The sequence below is a fragment of the Sparus aurata genome, chromosome 8, assembly GCF_900880675.1.
Source record: "Sparus aurata chromosome 8, fSpaAur1.1, whole genome shotgun sequence".
Classification (NCBI taxonomy): Eukaryota; Metazoa; Chordata; class Actinopteri; order Spariformes; family Sparidae; genus Sparus; species Sparus aurata.
This window is the reverse complement of record NC_044194.1, coordinates 18647060-18660570: the sequence shown is the minus strand read 5'-3', so window position 1 is coordinate 18660570 and position 13511 is coordinate 18647060. Positions and strand designations below refer to the sequence as shown.

Genomic DNA, 13511 nt, shown 5'->3' with positions numbered 1-13511 from the left:
GAATGAAAGTCAGTGCTTATTTAACTAACTTCTTCTTTTCTAGAGGTCGCCACCTAATTACAAATGTAAATGCTGATAACCTGCTTCCATGTTCTACCTGGTTGTGTCGCTGCTGAGGAAAAGCTCAGGAACACAGAGAACTTCTCTGTCATGATACAATACCACACATCACAAACTACAGGGAGGTTTCATTCAAAAGTAGTATCACTGATGAAAGTAAGAGAACAAAACAACATACAGTGCAAAGCTGCGCTCGCGGTGGTAACGGTCTCTTCGTATGTTCAGTTACCGGTCGGGGAGGGCGTGTGTTGGGTATGTAATGACAGACAGAAAGGGGAGTGGAGTGATGGAGAGAGTGGGAGGAGAGCTAGAAAGGCTCTGCTGCACTCCCGCTGGGTCTTTAATGAAGTGGAGCGACTTCCTGGTTTGTTCCTCCCAGCTGTTGTCACTACAAAGCCAAGATATTTGGCCTTGGCCCTTTGTCCCGCTTGGGCTACCATACCTCCAAATGACGGAGTGAACACGTAAAAAAAATAAAAGCAAAGCATCTGCTGTCTTGTTCTCTCCAACTGCTCGGGAATGCAAAAGTCTTTCCATCTGTTACCTTCTCCTACCAGAGTTTGGGACTGCCGTTGATTAAACTGGCAAAATATCAAAATGCCAGGAAAATTTGGGGGGACGGAGTCCAAGAGAAGAATATCGGAATAGTAAAATATTGCATAAATACCTGCCTGGACAACATCTTTTCCTCTTATCCTGTCCTCTGTCCTCTGTCCTTTACTATTTACTCTATCAGGTTTGGTTTTTCTGTTTGTTTTTGTTCAATCTTCTTTTGAATCCCTTTTGAAAACATATTCTATAAATGTTTGAATTGATAGGATTATTTTTTTTCTTTGTTGAGTTACACTATATTTTTCTTGCACAACTCTGTCTTAATGGACCCATTGTTTTTTCCACGTTTTATTCTCAGTGCTGTTATGGTTTTAATCATCCACTGTTATAAGGTTTATTGCTCTTATATTCCTTTCACCGGCCTGTTTATTACTATGTTGCTGTGTGTTTTATTTTTGTGGTTGTTCAATTTAATATTTTTTTCAGTGATATCAAAAAACAAGCATGGGTGGGACTGGATATCCTGAAATTCAAACTCATAACAAGCTGAAAATGCAAAACAAAAAAGTTACACACAATCATGTCCCAAAGAGTCCTTCACATCTTGATTTATACTGCGTGCAAAAAAAAAGGTGCGGTCAATAAGGTAGACCTTGTACAGGAGAAGTTTTCAGCCCAGATGTACATATATCGACTTTAAATATACCTGAAATCTTCTTCTCTTAAGCCATAGACCCCATCATTGTGATGCTGCACCAACAGCAACGGTCACGTCCAGGTAGGAAACTGCCGGTTGATTTGCATTGTTAAACCTGCAGACTTGTTTGTTTCTCCTGCAATTTTCTGCCAGAACAGAACTGTAACTTGTAAAGATAAATAGTTAAAGATGTTGGTTCACCCTATCTGACGTTTCTGCTGTGCTTACTCCCTATTATATCACTTTGCCAACGTCTTAGATAGCTACACAACAACGACGTCTCAGACTGCTCCTTTTGGCTGTCATTTTCTTCAGTCTGGGGACCACCAGATTCAGTTCTTCAAGCCTTACGTTAGTGAAAGTATTGTGAGCAATAAGATATGAGAGCACACCAGCATTTCAGATGAATTAGATTAATACACTTTCAGATAACATCAAGAAAAAGGAAATAAAATAAGCCGAATAGGTAAACTAGGGCATGATGCAGGGTTTTCCATCCTGGAAGTTATTGTCAACCAAATATGTGATTCTGTCTACAGCACTATGACTAATCTCTCAGTAATCTTCTGGGGTCCACTGCCAACATCTGGCCTGAGAGCTTCTCCTCACCTATGTGCAACTATCATACGACTACTTGCACCACCGGTCTGGGCTGTATGTGTGAAACAGACCTTTTCTCTGTCCTCTGGTAAACCAGGTGGTTTATCTGATACTTTCTTTTGGTCAAACTGAAATGAGGGGAAGAACAAATAGAAATCAGACAGGAAGATGTCATCCAACACTCTCTCTTTCTTTCTTCCTTTTCTCATTTGGTGGCGAGTGGGATTTTAATTTCCTCTGTGTGGTTTGCACACCTCTGGACGACATGAGCAGCCAGCTTCCGGCTCTTGCACCCACGTGTCGACAGACAGCTGAGGTGTTGGATGTCCTTTGTCTGCCTGTGAGGTCCTAATGACACTTTAACAGTTGTCCCCATGTCTTTCAATGCAATGCTGTCACTTTCTTTTCATTTCCTGACACCACCTTTGTTGATTGGCGCACTTGAGATTTGATTTAGAGTAACTCTCTCCTTCCTTATCTGAATGAAAAAGCAGCTCATTGTAGTTTTATCTGTTCTTTTGTTGTGCTCATGTAGCATTTTAACATCAGTACATCATTAGCGCATTGGTTTAAAACATTAGCTTAAATTCACTAAATAAACAAGACTGTCACTCACAGTATCTGCAGTCTCTACCTGTATCAGGTGACAATGTTTAACATTATGTATAATAAAAAGATATAAATCAATGTAAGATACATTGCAATCCTCATTAAAGGGTCATGGTAAGACAGCTGAGGTGGTGGATGGGACATTTTTTAAACTTAAGGGTGCAAAGTGGTTTACAAGAATTGACACGACACCAGAAGAAGTGCAGCAACGGTCAAAAGAAAACTTGAAGGACAACAACAACAGAAAGCATCAGGATTTATGTTAAATGAGAAACAATTTGGAAACCAATGCAGCAAGTGTCTCAGTTACTTTTACCTTGTGTTGGTTTTATAAGTTGATTTATACTTTTGTTTTATTTGTATTCTGTGCTCCAAGTCAAATTTTGGTGGCAAGACAGGATTTAATAAATCATTAACCACATCTGGGGACAAATCACATTCTGTCAGGCTTCTGTCAGATGTCAAGATGTTATCAAGATGATAAAATCCTGCTGCACTTAGAGGATGATCTCCATCAAGTCAAGTCAGAGTCAAGACTGTGTCTATTAGTAAGGGATTTAGCAGCTTCAAGTATATCATAAAAGAGCTGTCATGTTCTACTGTGGTCAAAATAAGTGGGCCTGCTGCGCTCTGTGTGTAAATTCTCTCACATCTCTCACAGATATGATACTTTCTGGTGTGAGTCAGTGTCTTAGGGTGGTGAAGATTTTGTCACTCCAACCCCGCAGTCCTCACAGTCATGGGAAGTGACGTTTGAGTCCTGAAACAGAAGCGTCACAGAGCAGCAGGACTTCTCGCTGGCACACCTCCCTCCCTGAAGGCAGCTGACAGGATCCTGCCGTGTCCTGTAATCAGGTGACATGAGCGACACGAGGCAACAAAGAGCCATAATCTGACTTCTTTGATTGTAATTATTACCCAGCAAACCTGTCACTGTGGGAAGGGGGCAGCCTTGACTTGGCTGAGCGAGAGAAGAGAAGAGAAGAGAAGAGAAGAGAAGAGAAGAGAAGAGAAGAGAAGAGAAGAGAAGAGAAGAGAAGAGTCCACCAACTACAGTCCACCATTTGCCAACCATCTGCTGATTGATTGTTCATACGCGGATCAATTGCATCAATACTTATTTTTAGCTTGTGTTTAGCTGAAATCAATACATCCTAAAGGACGAGTTAAAGGACGATTGAGATGCCAATCTCAATTGATCCCTCAGCTACAATAGACAATAGTGGAAGATTACATCACATTATAGGGTTTTTACTGAGGATTTTTATTTTACATTGTTGGGGCTTAAAGTGCTCCCAGATTTCACACTTCACACGACTTTTGCGCCCCCGAGTGGCAGCATCCAAAACACCAAATGGAGTAAAGGCAAAGGAAAGAATGCAACAATTCGCACTGACTACATGTAAATGTTCCTACATGCAAAATTCCTACTAAGCTGTTTACATGGCTGATGAAAATGAATAGTCCACTAATATGTATGTGTGTCATTTATCACCTAAAAACATGGAAAGTTGGAACAGCTGATGAGCTGCTAGTATCATAACTGCAACTTGCTCGACAGCGCAAACACAGCTAACCCTTTTTTATCATCCTCTCAACCAGCTTCTTGAAAAGGTTGATGTTGCTATATTTGTGCATATACAAAAACCATGACATATATTTATCATAATGTTTTACAGTTGGTGTGAGTTTCTTTTTCTGAACAGACATGTGTGCTTTTCTTTTGAAAGCTGCTGGCTAGTTGGTTAGTGTGCAGTGCTTCCATGACGCACAGAGCAGACCGTAGACTGACGAGACGACATGTGTGGCTCAGGTTGACACACATGTTATGAATGCACTGTGCAGAAAAATCCTCCTGAAGCATGAATAATATAAGCCTATCCTACATGACATGCTTATTACATATTATCATGACATAGATGAATTGAAAATGCACCATTCAGAATAAGGCCTAATATCCAAATAGAATATGCTGTTTAGATGACCTGTATCAAATTCTGAATCTCGTCATAGTCTGAATAATAGTGCAAAACCAGTGTGCATGTAATCAGAGTTGAAGAGATTGTCTTATATTTCTAAAAAACGAAAGAAAAGCCATAGAAATCTTTAAATCACTGAACTTTTAGACATATGAAAGGAAATGTCAGTGTCTGGAGCCATGACTTAAGAAACTCTGGGTTTATCAATCTGGAAGAATTTATACAAAAAATATAATTAGATCAGTATACATTACTTTTGATAAAAAAAGTTCCATGTGCTGCTTTTAAAGACTGTTAATGCCTCTGAGATCACTGACCTACTGATATCTGACATCTTGTGAGTAAATACAACATAGAGTTCAGATAAGGCTGTCGGGGGTCGGGACGTCCTCAGGGTCAGGTTGTGCCCCCATTTGGCCCTCATTAGATCAGTCTCCCCCGACCAGGATGATCTCAGCTGTGCCCATCCGTCATGGAGGCCCCGGGCGCTGGCCCGGGAGCCCCTGAACCAACAGTGTGACCACAGAGTAAGGTGAGCTGCCGTCCCCATCCCTACCTCCGTCACCTGTCATTGTCGTCACACATCAGCAGCCCTCTGACTTAAAGTGGGCGGCAGCTGGAGCATCCACTGTGTGTGTGTGTGTGTGTGTGTGTTGGGGGTTGCCTCTGAAAGTGTGTTTAGGGTTGGTTTCTAGCCTGGATCCAGACACTAATCCTCTCTACTGTAGAAGAAGGCATCATTGCCCAGAGGATAGAGATAAACCAGATCACAATGGCACATGCAACACTTTTCTCTAAGGGGAGGAGAGGTCTGCAGACCTCAAAGCGAAGAAGGAAAATGGCTGTCAGTGAGCAGGAGGGGGCGGCAATATGACTCTTTGTTTGGTCCAGTGTCAATGATCAACTGCTTCTCATGCTTTTAAGTCATCCCATTGATCCTCTTCCATATAGTATTTAAAGAGAGCAGCACTATACTTGAGTTATTTGTTTTCTTTAATTTTCTTTTTTTCTGAAACATTCTATGGACCAAATCACACAGTAAAGAAAATGTTGACTTGTTTGCTTTTTTGCTTAATCATTTGTATTGCAAATTTAAAAACAAAGTGCTTTACAGGAAGAGAAAAGAAGAAAAGCAAGAGCAAAAAAAGCAACAAAGAATATAGATAAACTTTTTAAATCAAGTAAAGGACAAATAAAAGATACCCCTGCTGCTGCACAAGCGACAGAATAAAATAAGATCCAACTGGATCCTACATTTCCCATGATGCAACTATACAGTGTCTTTCATTAGATCCTCTCTGCCTTCCAGTTTATAACACAGACTTTTAGTTTTCAAAACAATAAGACAATAATAATAATAAGAAAAATACTTACATCCCATAATGGTCTGACTGCTACTTTTAGAGCATTCACTAGTCACTGAATGGCTTCAGAGGCAATGCTGTTGAATAGAAAATGAAATTACAGCCTAATTTTGATGTACAGTTTCAAGTCATTAATTTCATTTTACAGTCTCATTACATGAAATTACAGAGTAATTTAATTTTGGTGTCAGCTGGATGAACGGTCGTGTCAACAGCTCTGACCCCCAATCTACCACCGGTGGCATGACTTCCCATCCATTATCCATCTGGGGCCCCTGCCTCCCTCTCTCTCTCTCTTCCACACACACACACACATGCGCACACACACACACGCACACACACACACACCCCTCCACCCCTCCTCAAACTTGCATCGGGAAAGGCAGAGACACTGAACACTACCACAGAAAACTATTATATGTGTATATACATGGATACATGTGCAGACAATAATGTAGACAATAATGTTATCGAATGCAGTATGTACTCTTTTCTTTTCGCTGCTTGTAAGTGTATGAAATCTTGTGTATATTTTGATCAGATAAAATGACACAAAGAAAGCAAAAAAATGGACTGTGAAGTTAAATTTGAAAAAAAAAAGGTTTCAATTGTTGCAGAACTACTTTACTAGATGACATAACATTACAGTGTTGTGCCCCACCTCTCTGTATCAAAAGATCCTGGATGAAATAAGATGTTTCTTCCAAATAAACATACATGTGTGCCTCAGAACCTTTTCTGGCCGAACATCACCTACTCAAATGAACAAGAATAACACTAAAGAATAAAGTAGAAGTGACTGTTTGAGTGTGTCAAAGGTAAAATCTGAAAAAATGGTAAAAAAAGAAATGTTAAACACCCTATCGGGGGTGATTAAATCCAAATGAATCAGGCAGTCAGACAAGCATCACATCTCTGCACAGTAATTTATTTGCTGTGATACTTCAGAGCGGTTTATCCAGCTGTGCTAATGGACTCATACAGTGTAACTAAAGTAGACATGACCATAGACAAGGTCAACCTATGTAACTCCTTTTACAGACACAATATACTATCCCTATCTATTGTTACACTTTTTTATTTGCCAAAGAAGCAAACCAAGGACAGCAAAGTGGGGTAGAACTTATACTTTAAGCCTATAATCGTCTAAACAGTTTTTGATAATTAGTTTGGCAAGTGTGCAACAGACATGAGTTATCTGTCCCAAATATGGTTTAAAGGGGTCAGAATGGCACTTCAGCACATAAACATTCATATGGAGTTAATGTGTGCCTTACACTGACCTTCGCCCTTACTGATAACTGACAGCACAAACAAATGTACTTATCTTACACTGATACAACTTCACTTACAACTTGGGTAGAGTAAAGCCAGAATGTATAAGTAAGTAAGATTATAGTGGGGTGATAAAAAAAGGGTTAAAATTTCTGAGAGCTTCTACATGATATTCAAAATTTTAATGAAGTAAATTTAAAAAGGTGTTTTCGTAAAAATGCCTTAAGCTGCCTGAATGACTCCCTTATAAAGATTTGCTGGTACAGCTCGTCTACACTGCCACGTTTTTCAGTCGTCAGTCACATCAGTCTTCTTTGAGTTTGAAGCAGCTGCACAAGAGAGAAAGATTGCGTCCACCCTTCGTCACTCTCTGAATGATGACACTCAACGCTTCACTCTTTAATGAACATTAAATTGAGATTTCTGACTTACTTCTCACTTACTTTGTCATCATCATTTTGCATCAATGGCAAGTGAGTGACTGCCCCGCAATAATTTATGCATGTTAAATGTGATACAGTGCAAATTTATTATGATTCCTCCTTTGTACACTCAAATAAATTGGCTGTATATGTTCACGTAGTCAATATTTCAGATTAAAAATAGAAATTATGATAGAAAAAGATATACGTCACTGAGCATTTACGTCATGATGGGGTGTATGCGCAGAAGGAACGCAGCCAGAAAATAATCAGGTTGTATAATTTGTATGGGACAATGTTTATTTTGTAAAAAGTTTATGAAAAGGTTTATACCCCTCTGTAACTGTTTGAAATTTTGTTCTGATTGAGGGGTTTATAGGAGCATTTGTGTGCTGTTTGGGCTTTTAATACCGATTGTAATCTAAATATTATGCCCTATGTACATACAGCTCGTGTAACAGCATTTAACAGTTGTAATTGGGAAACCACAGGATGCATTTGAGAAGATTTTGATGCATTTTTTGCATCAACAAAACTATACATTTTTGTTGTGTTGTCACATCATAGAATTGAGAATTTTAATAAATCTAAAATTGCAACATAACGACTTAAAAACTTTCATCATGTCCATGGTGTGTAGAAAGTAAGTGGGTTGCAGCAAATCAGCACTGGCAGCAGGATTTGATTGAGCCCATTCAGAAGAATAACAACTTTTGATTTAAAGTATACTGAGGCCTTTCATCTAGATTTGTACTCTTATTTTTTTTCTAGACAAATGTATTGATCTCCTGGACAACGTCTAATTTGCGACGTATAAGTTTAACCCTGATGTCTATTGTTGCATGTGAGTCAGAGGTCAAAGGGGAAACAGTGCATTTCCAGGCATGTTTTGTCTGGGATGGTTTTGGTCTGGAGTAATGGCGACTGGGGGTTGGGGTTGTTCAGAGTGTCAGCTGGTCCATACAGTGCGATGACTACTGCACCACCTCCACTCCTTCCTCAGCCAACCACCACAGAGAGGAAGTCCCTGGTCTGTTTGGTGCGATCATCAGGACAGCTGGTCCTTGGGCAGCTGCACGGCTGTGGGGTGGCTGGGAAAGAGCCCGTCCCCGGCGAACCCAGGAGGGGCTTCTGCATCTGCTCAGCTGTCGAGCCACCCACCCCCACCCTCCTTCCTTCGTAACTCCCCGGTCCCCCCGTACTCCGTCAGCTGAGACCAGCAGGAGAGACAGCTGGCCGGTGCTGCCAGGGAGAGAGGAGGGTGAGGGTGTGTTTATGTGTGTGTATTGAGTCGGGTGGGGGTAGACCAAGCAACAATGACATCACTGCCAAAGTGATGCATTTAAACACATGCATACACATACACTGTTTTGATCCTGTTCATTGGCTTAAACAAGTTTTTCCATCAGATACAATCATCTTGGCTTATGGGGCTTGAATTTTTCTAAATTTTCCTCGTCAACAAATCACATTAAATTTAGAATGGCACTCATTAGAGTATATACTTCTGCCCCCCCCATTTGTTACCTATAGCAGCTGAAAAAGGACCTCCCTCAATGGAAAGGTCCAATTTGCTAAAAATCAAAATTTGTATTTGGATCCACACCAAACTGTATTCAGATACAGCTTATTAACAAAAATGTTGAACAATTCCCTTGCAATGTTAAAAAAAGGAATAAATTCTAGATCCGTCCATTTATTCAGATCTGCACCAAAACTTGATGGGTCAGTTCTGGGTCAAAATCCACCCTCTTGTTGAGTCATGGAAATCTGTTTAATGGTTTTTGTGTAATCCTGCTGACAAACAAACCAACCATCAAACAGACACTGGTTAAAAAAACACCCACCCTTACGATGGCGAGAACTTTGCATACGGTTTGTATCCCTGTATCCTCTCGGTCTTTGGTCCTCCCCTCGTTATGTGCTCACACACTCCATTTTGGTCTTTTTGTCCGTGGCTTTTTCTTGTTCAGCCAAACACAACAAACAAAGAGGCTCTCCTTGCCGAGGGTCGTCATGGTGTTCTTTAGTGTGCACGTGTGGCAGGTGTACCCTGACTGTAGTATGTATAGTGCGCACGTCTGCAGCTGTACATGTCTGTGTCTGCACTGAGGTATTAACAAAGTTTAACAAGAAGCCGTAGTCTGATTTATCTACGTTAAAGAACTCTATTGTCCAAAAACTATTAAAAACACATAAACGAGCCATTCAGCTCAACTGGATGACATATTCCTATAAATTACCATTAGTATGGTAAATATGTGTTAATCCAAGACTAAATATCCCCACTATATTTTAATTTACTCCTCATTTGTCTCTACAGATCTGAGATTCAGAGAAGATGGCTTCAAAAATACAAAAATGAAATAAAGCTTGTCACCTGCCTCAATTAATTTCTAGTTTTGGTGTAAAAATGACTGTTGATAAAGACAAAGGAGAAATGTTTATATCAAAATAATGTTTTTTTTTTAAGATTTCCTGTAAAAGTACATTCTATTTTAGGTAACAGTAACATTAATCTTATACACTCCACAAGACCCAACTTAACTTTAAATAAAGATGGTCATGGAATAGCTGAAATTAGACACATTTCTACCTACTGATGAATTTACAGACATCATCGGGAATGTGGTGATGGAGGCGTGTGGTCGCTGTGTTTGAATACCTGTTCTTCTGTTGTACTGTGACGTTTGGATATCATGTTGTATATGTTGAATGTTACTACATTTTGTGATGTCGTACGGCTGCTACCTTGGCATCCACGTCTCTCTGGGAACCTAGTGAGATAAAAGGTGAAATAAATAAAGGTATAGAAATAATATAATATTATAATGTTACAATATAACATAAGAATAACTTTAATATACAGCACTTTAAAAAAATAACAAAGACTTCCCAAAGAAATTAAAAATGACAAACAACAGTACAATTCATACAGTTATATAATAATAAAACAAGCGAGGTAAGAATTACTCAAACACATTCAAAACAAATAAAAAAGGAAGAATGCGCAATTCAGGAGAAAGTCAATCTGAAACTGTGTTTTTAAGAGAGATTTGGAAAAAGAAACAGAGCTAGCTATGATCAAGTCAAGATCAACAAAAGACTAAATCTATATTTGATAAATTTATATCTGAAATGTATGATATCAAATTTAATTAAACAATTTAAATGATTAAATAAATCATGTGACAAGTCAAGAATTACACACAAAAAGGAGAAATTAGAATTAAAAAGTTAAATTTCTGCTCCTTTGGTATTCTGTATATGGACCAGAACTCAGTTGCAAGCTTTGGCATCCACATCTTGGTCTCCACATGCCAGTCCATGACACGACTCATCACTGGCTGACTATAATCAGCAGACATTGTAGAGGATGGACGGGGCACGGGGTGGGGGTGGGGTGGAGGTTGTGTTGTTGTGTGTGTTTGAGGGATGGGGGGAGTCTGTGGAGTTTAAATGAGCAGAAGTCGAAGTCCAGGAGGGAAGGAGGAGGAGGAGGAGGAGGGAGGAGGGAGGTGGACGTAGTAGAGAGCAGAGTTCCTTTGTCCTCATGTAGTCTGGCCGCTCTGGGGTCAGGAAGAGAACTCGGTTCAAGAGGGAGACTGATGTAACTGTCAGCCAGATCTCCTTATTGTTACAAAATACAAAATGTATAAGCTCTATAATAAAATAAAAAATCAGTTTCAGAATATCAATGTAATTCACACTTGGCAAGAAATAAAACTATTTTTAAAAAATGTATTTACATGTCATAATTACAGGTAAGAGTGTTGGATTGCATGAATACATTTAAGAATGACAGTCAGCGTCAAGGACACTAGTTCGTGATCATAAACGATAATAACTGTTTCCACCTTGTGAGCTTGTGTACACATTTGAACTGAGATGGTAAATCATTTAAGCAAACTGATGATGTAAAGACAGCAAAAAGACAGTTTGAGCTGAAAGTTGAAAAATGTATGGATCAATCGACAAAATGTTTCTTAAACGCTTTTTTTTTGTTTTTGTGAACTGAATATCTGTAGAGTTTTTAGTTTTTAAAGAAATATAATTAATCAGGCAAATTATTTACAGATAATCAACCTTGAAAATAATAATTTGTTTTTAGAGTAAGGCCACTAATCAAAATAACAACTACTGCCCTCTGTGAGTTTTTCTTTATAAAGCAGCAAGACTGATGATGATTGTGAGTATTAACTTGCGATGAAGTGGGAGAAAACAAGCGGCTTAGGCTCTTAAATTCACTGTGTCCTCAGGGTTAAAAATAAAACCTTTTGGGGGGAGAGTTGAGGATGAGCAGGGAGGAGGAGGAGGAGGATGGGGGCTATACATATCCATCTGTCCGGTAAATAAAACACGATCAGTTCATCTCCAGTGTTGTCCAGCTATGGTTTCATCTAAGTGGCCACTGCCCATCTGCTCCGAGCATGAAAGGTCGCTGGTGACCATTGATCCCTTATTGATTCCATGAATTGCTTAATGACCACCAAGGTCAATTAATTACCCATTTGCTGGGTGTTTTAATTGCCCTGGGCTAATTTAAGTCCGCTGATTAATTCTGGGTCCCCAATGGTGGAAATGAACCAGGACTGTCAATGGTGGGATTAAGAGCACAACAATGGATGACAGATGACTGACAGAGCACTGAGTGGCTTTGGAAAGCTGTGCTGATGTTTGTATTGTACATTTTAATGAGCGTATTGTGTTGGACCCAGTGAACTGACCATATTGCCGTAATTTATTCTAGACTGCCACTGGAACATATTGAACAATTTATTGTTATTCTTGTGAGGTCAACCTTGTTAAAGAACAAAGACTGACAGACTGTAAAGGTTTTCATATTCATAACACAGAAATGTGAGACTAAAACTATTTATCAGACACTCCATAAGCAAATCAGGACATGCAAAAATTTGACTGTGGGGGGAAGAACCTTCTGGGATCAGGGACCATATTGCTACACACATGTTGCAGCGCGAAAAAACCTCAAATTATCAGACCAAGACTGTGTTACTGTAAACATCATGATAACCCCAGGTTTATGAGCTAATGGGAGGTGAAATCAGTCCCAAGATGTGAGGTGTGTCACCTCCTTCAGCTAAAAAAAGACTTCCCTCAAGGAAAACATAGTTAAATCTCTAAAAATCCACATCTGTGTTTGGAGCCTGACAAATTGAACTCCCTCATAAATGGCAGCTACCTAAATATGCTGTTTAAAAAAAATCAAGATCCATACGTTGTTGCCTGAGAAATCAACTAAAATGTCAAGAAATCTGGCAATCTTATAGAAAGTGAGAGAAATCCTGGATACATCCCTTTTCTGGATCTACACTAAATGTTAAATTTGGGCAGAGACCCAGCCTCCTTCCAAGTTTTGTGTAATCCTGCTGACGAACCAACCAACCAATCAATAAACCAACCAACAAACAAACAAACCAACCAACCAACAAATCAGCAACCAACCATCAAAAACCTCCTCCATGGCAGAGGATTCTAAGAGTGATGTTGTAATAACCACAATGATCTTGTTAAGCAACATCGATGGACTTGTATCATTTTATAAACTATATAAAAACAAACTGAAATATGCTGAAGGGATTCCTTTCTCATTGCACATAGGCCCAATGATAAGAAAAAAGGAAAACTGGTTTACTAGTACATTAGTATGAGAATAATGTATTCTGTACATCTGTTCTAGCTTTAGTGTTTCCCACCTGGAGTCGTCTTATTGAGACTCCTTCATTTTCTTAATACGAACAATGACAAAGTGAGGTTCGGTATAAACATGCAAACACACACACAGAAGCTCATCCTCATTCCCACCTCACAAACTGTCTCCCTCTTCCATCACCCCTCTGTGTGTCAGGTGTCGGCTCTTTCCTGCCGGTCGCTGTTTAATCTCAGTGTTTGGTGACGTCGGTGTCACTTTGCGTTTGTTATCAAATACAGG

The 13511-nt window shown here is 39.5% G+C and overlaps 1 long non-coding RNA gene across 3 annotated transcripts in view; it reads right to left on the bottom strand.

The window, feature by feature from the left end:
* Nucleotides 1-13511, bottom strand: part of LOC115587092 (uncharacterized) — a 52216-nt gene that overhangs the window by 3398 nt on the left and 35307 nt on the right. For 2 of the 3 annotated variants that reach the window (XR_003984962.1, XR_003984963.1), the window contains exon 2: nucleotides 5872-10335. This is a non-coding gene — a long non-coding RNA (uncharacterized LOC115587092). The remainder of the gene's footprint in view (nucleotides 1-5871; nucleotides 10336-13511) is intronic. The other variant, XR_003984964.1, reaches the window with a different exon arrangement.